Genomic DNA, 8,884 nt, shown 5'->3' with positions numbered 1-8,884 from the left:
ATTAATCCTGCTTCCCCAGCATCCTCTGATGCCTCTTCTTGCTCCAATTGCTGGTGCAAACTGCTCAGAGAGGCTCTTCTGCTGGATGGGGCTCCAGACATGACTCTTCCTCCTTTATTTCCAAAACAACAGGGTTGGAAATGATGCACAGGAACAGAAAGGCATCCCTGGTAAGCAGGCACATCTCCTCCCTCACTGAGGCTCCAGACAAGACTCTTCCTCCTTTATTTCCTTTATTTCCAGAACTAGTGTTGGAAATGATGCACAGGAACAGAAAGGCATCCCTGGTAAGCAGACACATCTCCTCCCTCATTCCCCCATGACAATGACAGCAAGGCAGTGTCACTCGCTCATTAACTTCATCCTCCTGTCGAATCACTTTGTGGGACGCAGAGGAGGGAATGAGCTCTTTCTTCTGTGCTGCAGGAGCTCAGGCCCCCAATGAAATCAGGGCTCTGTCGCTCCAGGCAAGATAAACTTGCTTGGAAATCCTCCTGGCCTGGAGAACACACTGCTCAGGCACAGGGAGGGAAGGTGGAAGGGGAAGCAGCAATGCTAAAGGAAGAAGAGACTTGCCTGAGGCTACAGGGGAGGTCAGTGGCACAGGCAGGGCCCAAGGAGCTCTCTGAGATCTGTCCTGCTAGCAGGGACCTTGACCTGAGAGATAATCATGAATGAGGTATAAGCAGTCTCAAGCCTGTGTCTCTGGGCTGCGATGAATTCTTTACTTTGATATCACATTTTAAATTGCATTAAATTCCTGGCCTGCTCCTCGTGCCTCAGTGGCCTTTAGGGAGCAGAGGGGGATGTGCAGCAAAGGGCAGCACAGCTGTGGAGGCAAGCAGAGACATAAAATGCTAGAAAAAGCACTGTGGTTTCATATCATTAGCAAAACCCCAAATTCCAGCCCAGCCACACGTGAGCCATTCAGTCACAGGCAATAAATAGCAGAGAAAAGCACTGTGTAACTGTGCTGGAGTGGGACAGGTCCATCACACAGACAGGATGATTTCAGGCAGGTAGCTCCCACTGGAGGAGAATGTCTGGCTTGTAACATACCCCTGTAAATGGACATTTCCCAGCTGGGAGACCATTGGAAGCACACTTGTCCTGGCACTGTAGGATGTCATGCTTAAAAAGACATGGTGCAGCCAGGGCTGCTGCAGCCCTCACAAGGAAAGGCTGCTCTCACCAGGATTCCAGTCAAACTGAGTTCTCCCATGCTTCAGGGAATGTGCACACAACCAAACTCCATGGATGTGAGGACAAGGCACAAGTGTCCTCCTGTGACCCTGCTGGGCTGGGCTCCAGTACCCTCATTCTGCCCTAAAGCAGATGGACAGACCTTCCTCAGTGGTTCAATGAGAGCAATTAAAAACCTGTTATGAAGCTTCTCAGGTCAGCTGCTGTATCTGACTGTCACTCTAGGACACAAAATAAAACAACATGGACACTGGAACCTCCAAGGTAAAGAGAGGGTGCTTAATTTCTGAGTCCAACATTTATAGATTTCCAAAAGTGACAGTGAATTGGAGGATGACAGTGCCACCTCTTCAATGACACTGGACAAACCAACAGTCCATCAAATTTCTCCTCCTCCATAAAAGAAAGCAAAACAAGAAGTTATTTACATAAAGCATGTGAGAAAGTTCATTACAAGAATGTAAACAGCAGAAGGCTTAGAAAAACTTAGAAGAACAGGGTGACATCTGACTGCAGGAGCACTCTGTGTGTCCCTGCAAAAGCCCCACAGACTTTGGCAGTGGCAGTGGAAGGGTCCAGCCATGGAGGTGATAACACAGCCAGTGCCTTGTGATAATCTGGCTGTATCATAATTTCCTTTAAAAACACTTTTTTTTCTTCACTTACAATAATTCAGCTTATTCTCCTGCTTCAGCTGCAAACTCCAACCTTCCTCCTGGCTGAGCAGAGCAGGCAGAGTGTGCCATCCTGGGGTGCTCAGCACAGCCCTGCAGCACCACGCCAGCCCCAGGCAGTGTCAGGACCCAGCTCTGAGTGACACAGTGTTCTGCAGCTCAGAATATTTGCCATTTGGCCACACTTCCTGTGCTTTACCTGATCACTCATGTTCCTCACCCGGCAGCAAGGTGAGCAAAGTGTGTGGTGCTCAGGCCTGAGAGAAAATTATCAGCAGTTCATTCATATTGTGCCTCACTAATCCTGATTAATGTGCCTGACCACTGGGAAGAGATACTGATGAAGGTATAATCAGGAAATTCACCCATTCTGATTTTATTCTGGTCAAAACGAATTTACTTCACCTCTCCTCCATCTGGTCATAGCAAACCAAAGATGTTTTTCTGTTTCTCCCCCTCCCATGGCCTTGCTGAGTGGTACTGTGTAACTCCAATATGATTTTGTCTCTGTTTTTCCCCATCTGCAGGGATGGTGCTGGTGGTGTTGGCAGGTGTCCATGCCACAGTGTGTGAACCACAACTGAGATACTGCCAGGATGATATTTATGCAAAGAAACAAGGAGAGAAGATGCATCTGGGGAGAAATATGGAGAGAAACAACACAGAACAAGTTAACAAAATTATGATAAAGGCATTTACCTTTGTTCCTTACCAGACAGGAGGTTGCAATGTGGTTCCAGATGTTACTGCTGCTGTCTTGGTTTCCAAGGTCCGAATTACTTTTGTCAAACAAAAGCTGAGCCAGAATTGCTTCCCCTTTGTTGGGGAAGTCCCAATAAAGAACCCAAATTCCAAGAAGTGGAGCAAATGTTTTCTGAAACACCTCAAACCCAAGTGTGAGTATCACAAGAGAAACTGTTCCAATTACTTTCATGTAAGTTCCTTAAAATAAGGAATGGCCAACTCATGTCTGTTCATCAGCCCAGCATTCACTGAGCACACAAATTAATGTCAGGAAGTTGTGCAGCAGGAGTTAATTTCTCTATTTAGCTGCAGTGTATTACTGCTTCTCACACCTAATGGGTTTAAAAGGCAGAGCCCAAAATACACATTGCACAGAACACAGGCAGCGCTGCCAGGCACATGCACAAACTCACTCAAACGTGCAGCAGCTCCTTCTGCTTCCTCACGACCCCAAATTAATTTCTGCATTAACCCTGCTCTTCTGCCTAACTAGCCCAGGCTCTTCACGGATTTTCTCCTGGCTGACAGGGGTGACTCTGTGCTTCCTGACCCTTCTCCATGCCTGGAATTGCCATCTGGGTCTGTCCATCACTGTGCCCATATCTGTGATGCCTCTTGGATGGCACGAATTTGGGTTAAACACGATCCAAACAAAACAAGAAGTGTGCAGAGAAGTTGTGACAGTGCAGAGGGGTTTGAGTTGTCAGACAGTTGATACTGGAAAAATATTAAAAATCTAAGGTCCCTTTGAAGTTATTTTGTAAGTTTGCAACAGTGGAGATGAGTGGTTAATTTACTCCTGACAACTTTATTCAACAATTAATGTATAGTCCTTGAAAATTAAATAATTAGGACCAGTGATGTCTTGTATTTGTTTTTAAGGGTTTGAAAGACATCAGCCATCATCCAGCAGAGAAATGGACAGGTTTCTGTAATCAGAGACATGAACAGAAACAGCCAGATTCCTTGATGGGGTAGAGCTCAGCTGGGAGATCTGTTGTCTAACAGGGAAAATGGAAATTCTGCAGGACTGTCTGAGCCCAAAGTTGTTGGAAAGAAGCTGTGGAAAGCACTTTAATGGTCATCAAAAAATGTAATATTGACACCTTGGCCAGTGGAAAACCCTGGTTCTCCTCTCATGGAGGTTCTACATCAATCTGGTGTTGGCAGGCCAGTGTGGAAAGTGGTGCCCGTGACAGGAAAATCAGGCACAGTGCTCTGAGCTTTCCATGGGATCTGATCTCTGGCATGAAATAACCTCTGAGCCTAACACAGCTCCTCTAACCCGTGGACTCTCAGCCAAATGAATATTAGCACATCTTCTCACAAGGAAATTCCCCTCTCCTATACAACGTGGTTCTGGGATAAATTTTATCTCATCCTCAATTAACCCCCCCATTCTGGAGAACAAAAATAGAGTGAAATTTTATTTCTGCCTGTGAGGCTCTGCTCTGCCACTGCATGCTGCAGATATCTCTGATATGTTCCAGATAACCACAGACTCCTGGTATTTGTTTAAATGTCCATAGCATCATGGCACTGTACATGGAATAGCCACAGGGAAAAAGCTCAGGAGAAAGAAGAATTTGTGAGATGGGGAAGGCAGGGTGGGAATCTTGACTTAACAGAGGTGTGATTCAGAAAAGCAAGTTGTAAATTAACAGATATTAAAAAAGAAAGGTTAATTAGTGACAGCTAGGCTGATCCTTTCATACAACATGTTTTAATGTCACACTTTCTTTCACAGAGCAGATCAAGCAGCCTTGGTCTCCTGAACAAGAGAGACTCGTGGATTAAAGCAGAGTGATTTCCATTAAAAATTTCAAAAAAAAAAGTAAAAAAAGAAAACAGAAAAAAGGACACAACTTTAAAGGGGATTGGATGGCTCAGGGGTCTGTTAATAGTTGTTCACCTTTCAAGGTCTCTGCTCTGATTGCAGACCAGGTCAATAGGGAGAAAGAAAGCCATTGCCTTTAATGGCTGGGTAGTGATGGATGTGAAATGAATTGATGGGCTCAATCCAGTTCAGAGCAGACTTCACAAAAATGCCTTAACCTGTCTTGCTTTTATTTTCTTTCTTTTTTCTTTTTTTTTTCTTTTCTTCTTTTCTTAGAAATGTAGAATTTTAAGGAAGGAAAACCTAGGATGATTAAAATGCCCATCTGGGGCACCTCCTCCTAGTCTGTTCCTACCTCTGCTCTGCAATTTCTCTCATCTCTGGCAAATCACCTGGTCTCTCATAATCTCAGTGCTCTTGATGTAAAACAGAGGTGACATTTGAATGGCTATAGTAGAAGTTAACACCTCAATGTTGTGACCAGGGTGTGGCAGGTCTGGGCACCCCCTGCACCCCTGGGCATCCCTGTGTCTCCTGCCCCTCTGCCTGCACAGATCTCTCATTTGCCTGGAGCTCAGGCAGCAGAACAATGTTCCTGGGTGCTGCCTCACAAAGTCTCAGTCCTCCAGGCCATCAATCAATCACCTTTCCCAAGCACTAAATTAGTTTAAGAGAGGGAAAAATAAAAAGTGGAGCAAAGAAAGAACTAGATTTCATCATATGGGAAGACTGTGAGGGGGAGTTTGCCTTTGAAGTGCCTACAAGGGAATCTAATCAAGGCATTTACTATAAACAGAGAAAAATCGATCGCAGAACATTTTTAACATTTAAAACATGTCTCTGTTTGGACAGCTGAGAGATCTCATTACTGTGAATGACACTGCTGGATCAAGGGTCTGCACAGTTTGAGAGAGCTGTAAATCAGCCCCAGACCTCTGGGCACAAAAACATTTACAGAATTGCTTTAAATTATTTGTAAATAAAGGGCTAAATTCAGCCCTGGGCAGAGCATGGCTTCCCTCACATCAGGGCTGAGCTGGGCAGGCGGGACTGGACAGGTGAATTTGGGGGTGACACCTGCCTTAGGGGTTTAATATCTCCCATCTGAGCAGGACCTGGCATGGGATTTGCAAATACAATCCCAAAAGGCACAGGGTAAATGCAGGCAGGGCAGTGAGAGCTCTGTGTGCTGTTCCACCCCTCTGAGACACTTCTCCAAAGCTTTGATGCACCAAAGGCAAAGATAGAGCAGGGAAATATTTACAGGCTGATTAATGGGGGTGATTTTGAGGGCATAAAAGGTTGGGTTTCAGTGACATGAGTGGACTCTTTGCTCACTGAATGCCAGCTCACAGTGATGCTGCAAGCAGCTGGTGCCTCCCTTGCTGCCAGCACCTGGTGGAGGAGCTCCTGACCAGGATGACAAAGTTTAAAGGATCACAGTCATAAAAAACCCCACATAATTTGTGCCTAGGGAAATGTTTTGTGGGGGGAAAATAGAAAACAAACACTGTAGAAAGAAATCCTCCTATTACAGCAGTGGCTAAAACCAAGCCCAGCTCAGTTCTGCCTAGGAAAACTGTGCCATGTGTTTCTTGCCTCAGGGGTTGGGTTTGTCAGTGGTCAGCTGGAGGAGTTTGTTACACAATTATGTTGTACACAATTATGCTGATGGTGCTGTGCCATCCCTGGAGGTGTCCAGGGAATTCCTGGATGTGGCACTCGATGCTCTGGGCTGGGGGATCAGACACAGAGCTGGACTCAATGGCCTCAGAAGTCTTTTCCCCCTTAAATGATCCTGTGATTCCATGGCTCTGTGATTTTCAGACTCTTAACAGATGGTTGGCAATAGGGTACAAAGTGACTCAGGGTGTTCACTGAGGGAGGTGGGATCATTTGGGGAAGCTGTCATTAATTATTAGCTATTTCCAGGTCAGAGGTGCATGGGTGACCTGCACCACTTACCCAGTGCACAGAACCACACAAAGGTTCTCAAAACATAATAAGGTTAAATTGATGCCTTAGGATTTTAGCTTTTGTATTTTTTATATATTTGTAAACCTGCAGTTCTTTAGTTTATAACTCTAAACTCCACACACAGTGTGAGCTGCTGCTTCCCCATTTTGGGCAGACACAACAATTCCTCTCCAGGCAATCAAGGACACCCCACTGCCTCAGGCCCTGAGAGATGGAAACAAATTGAGTTGGCGGGAGTAAACTTGGGGTCAATGACTTCATTACCTGAAACTGTAATTGGCAGATTAACCCCCAATATGCAAATGGACCAAACTTATAAAAGTGTGAAAACCCATGACCTTTTATGGGTGTAGCCCCTGGGGGGCTTCATCTGCCTGAAATGTGCCTGAAGGGACTTCCAATAAATATAAATACTTTTTAGTCCTTTAATTTTTCTGGCCTCTGTTTTTATGTAGCCCAAAAAGGTATCAAACACAATAATGAAGCAGTACAGGAAGGTGACACAGCACAGCACAGAGATTTTTGGGCTCCTGGACACGAGTCCTTGTGGAAGCAGTTCTGTGGTAGGGGTGGGAAGGAAGGAATTCTCTGCAAACAACAGCTCCCAAACACACTGAGAATTTTCCTTAGCTTAGGCTTATGTGAATAAAACTGCAGCTAGTCAGCCTCCTCAGAATGCTCCCATTAATTTGTGTGGCTGAACTCGGGCTGCAGGTCTTGCTAAAGTAGGAGGTCACTAAAGCAGACAGGGAACTTGGATAAAATGAGAGGGACAGGCCCTTGAGTGAATGTTGTTCACCTCAGTGCTTTAGGAAGGTTTTTGTCTCTGTCTCTGAGTCCCTTGGTGAAGATTTGCTGAAAAGGTGATGGAGAAATGTTGCTGTAGGACATGAAATAAAATGATCTGGACACTGGAATCTCCAAGGTAAAAAGAAGGGCAGTTTAATTTCTGACTCCAACATCTATAGATTTCCAAAATTGACGGTGGTTGGAGGATGACAGTGCCACCTCTTCAATTTGGGCAAAGCAACAGTCATCAAATTTCTCCTCCTCCATGAAAGAATGCAAAACAATAATTATTTAGAGAAAAGCATGTGAGAAAGTTCATTACAAGAATGAAAACTGAAGGCATAGAAGAACTTAGAAGAACAGGGCAGCAGAGAAAAACAGCAATGTGACCATTAGTGCCAAGTTACACAGCGCAGGTGTGCAGCTGTGGGTGCCAGCCTGCCATCAGCCCATGGCTCAGCACAGCTCTGCCTCTTTGCTTTCCTCCTTCCCCAGGAAATGCCACCTTTCCCTGAAGGAAACTTTCCAGCAACTGCTCAAGTTTTGCTGTTGACACTGTTGAGGTCCTTCCCAGAGGTCCATGACATCTCCCAGGAAATCTTGTGCTGCACACAGAAAATGTCACTCCTTGCTCCCAGGAGCTGTGATCCGTGGAGCATCCCCAGAGATGTCCCTGTGCTCGTGGGCTGGCCCTGGAGCTGTCCCCATCTTGGGGCAAGAGGGACAGAGGGACTGCAGAGCCCCACAGGGGTTTGGAGCCAGCCCAGGCTGCAGTCCCTGCTTGTCACAGACATCTTTTATGGAAAATCCTTTCCTTAGGATTTTTCTTCCTGAGAAGCTGAAAGGCCTCAAGAAGAAAATGTAAACAATGGTTATCTGCTGCTATGGAATGCAACAGGTGCATCTGGGATTGGTCTCATGTGCTTGTTTGTAATTAATGGCCAATCACAGTGAGCAGGCTCGGACTCTCTGTCCAGGACAGAAGTTTTGCTATCATTCTTTCTTTTTCTATTCTCAGCTAGCCTTCTGATGAAACCTTTTCTTCTATTATTTTAGTATAATTTTAATGTAATATATACTAAAATAATAAATCAAGCCTTCTGAAACATGGAGTCAGATGCTCTTCTTCTCCCTCATCCAAGAACCCCTGTGAACACGGTCACACCTGGAGCATTAATGAACCACTGCAATGGGGATTCCCAGTTACCCTATCCTATCACCCCTCTTTCCTCCTGACATGTGCATGAAATACACCATTGGTGGTCAGAGACAAAGCCCTTCTCCAAAAAAAACCATTTATGACCTGACAGCTGGCACCAGCCACACACCAAAAGGCAGTTTAGACTTACTCAAGGATTATGATGCCATCAGAGGAAAAAAAGCTTTGTTGTTTTAGAGTCTTACCCTTGTCTCGAGACAAAATTAACAAAAAAAAAAAAAAAAAAAAAAAAAAAAAGAGAGAGAATAAAGAAAATCAATAAATCTAAAATTGTATTCAGCTGGGACAGATGGCAATGATATTAAATATTTTGGCTTTTAGCCAAGTGCACTTTTAATGCAAAAATTGATGTCAGCGAAATGACCTTTTCTCCTTTTAAAAACCCTCTCCAAGATGATTATTATCCACTAAAAAAAAAGAAAAAAGAACAAAATAAAAAGA

The sequence above is a fragment of the Zonotrichia albicollis genome, chromosome 21 (genome assembly GCF_047830755.1).
Source record: "Zonotrichia albicollis isolate bZonAlb1 chromosome 21, bZonAlb1.hap1, whole genome shotgun sequence".
NCBI classification, from domain to species: Eukaryota; Metazoa; Chordata; class Aves; order Passeriformes; family Passerellidae; genus Zonotrichia; species Zonotrichia albicollis.
This window is presented reverse-complemented; position numbering follows the sequence as displayed.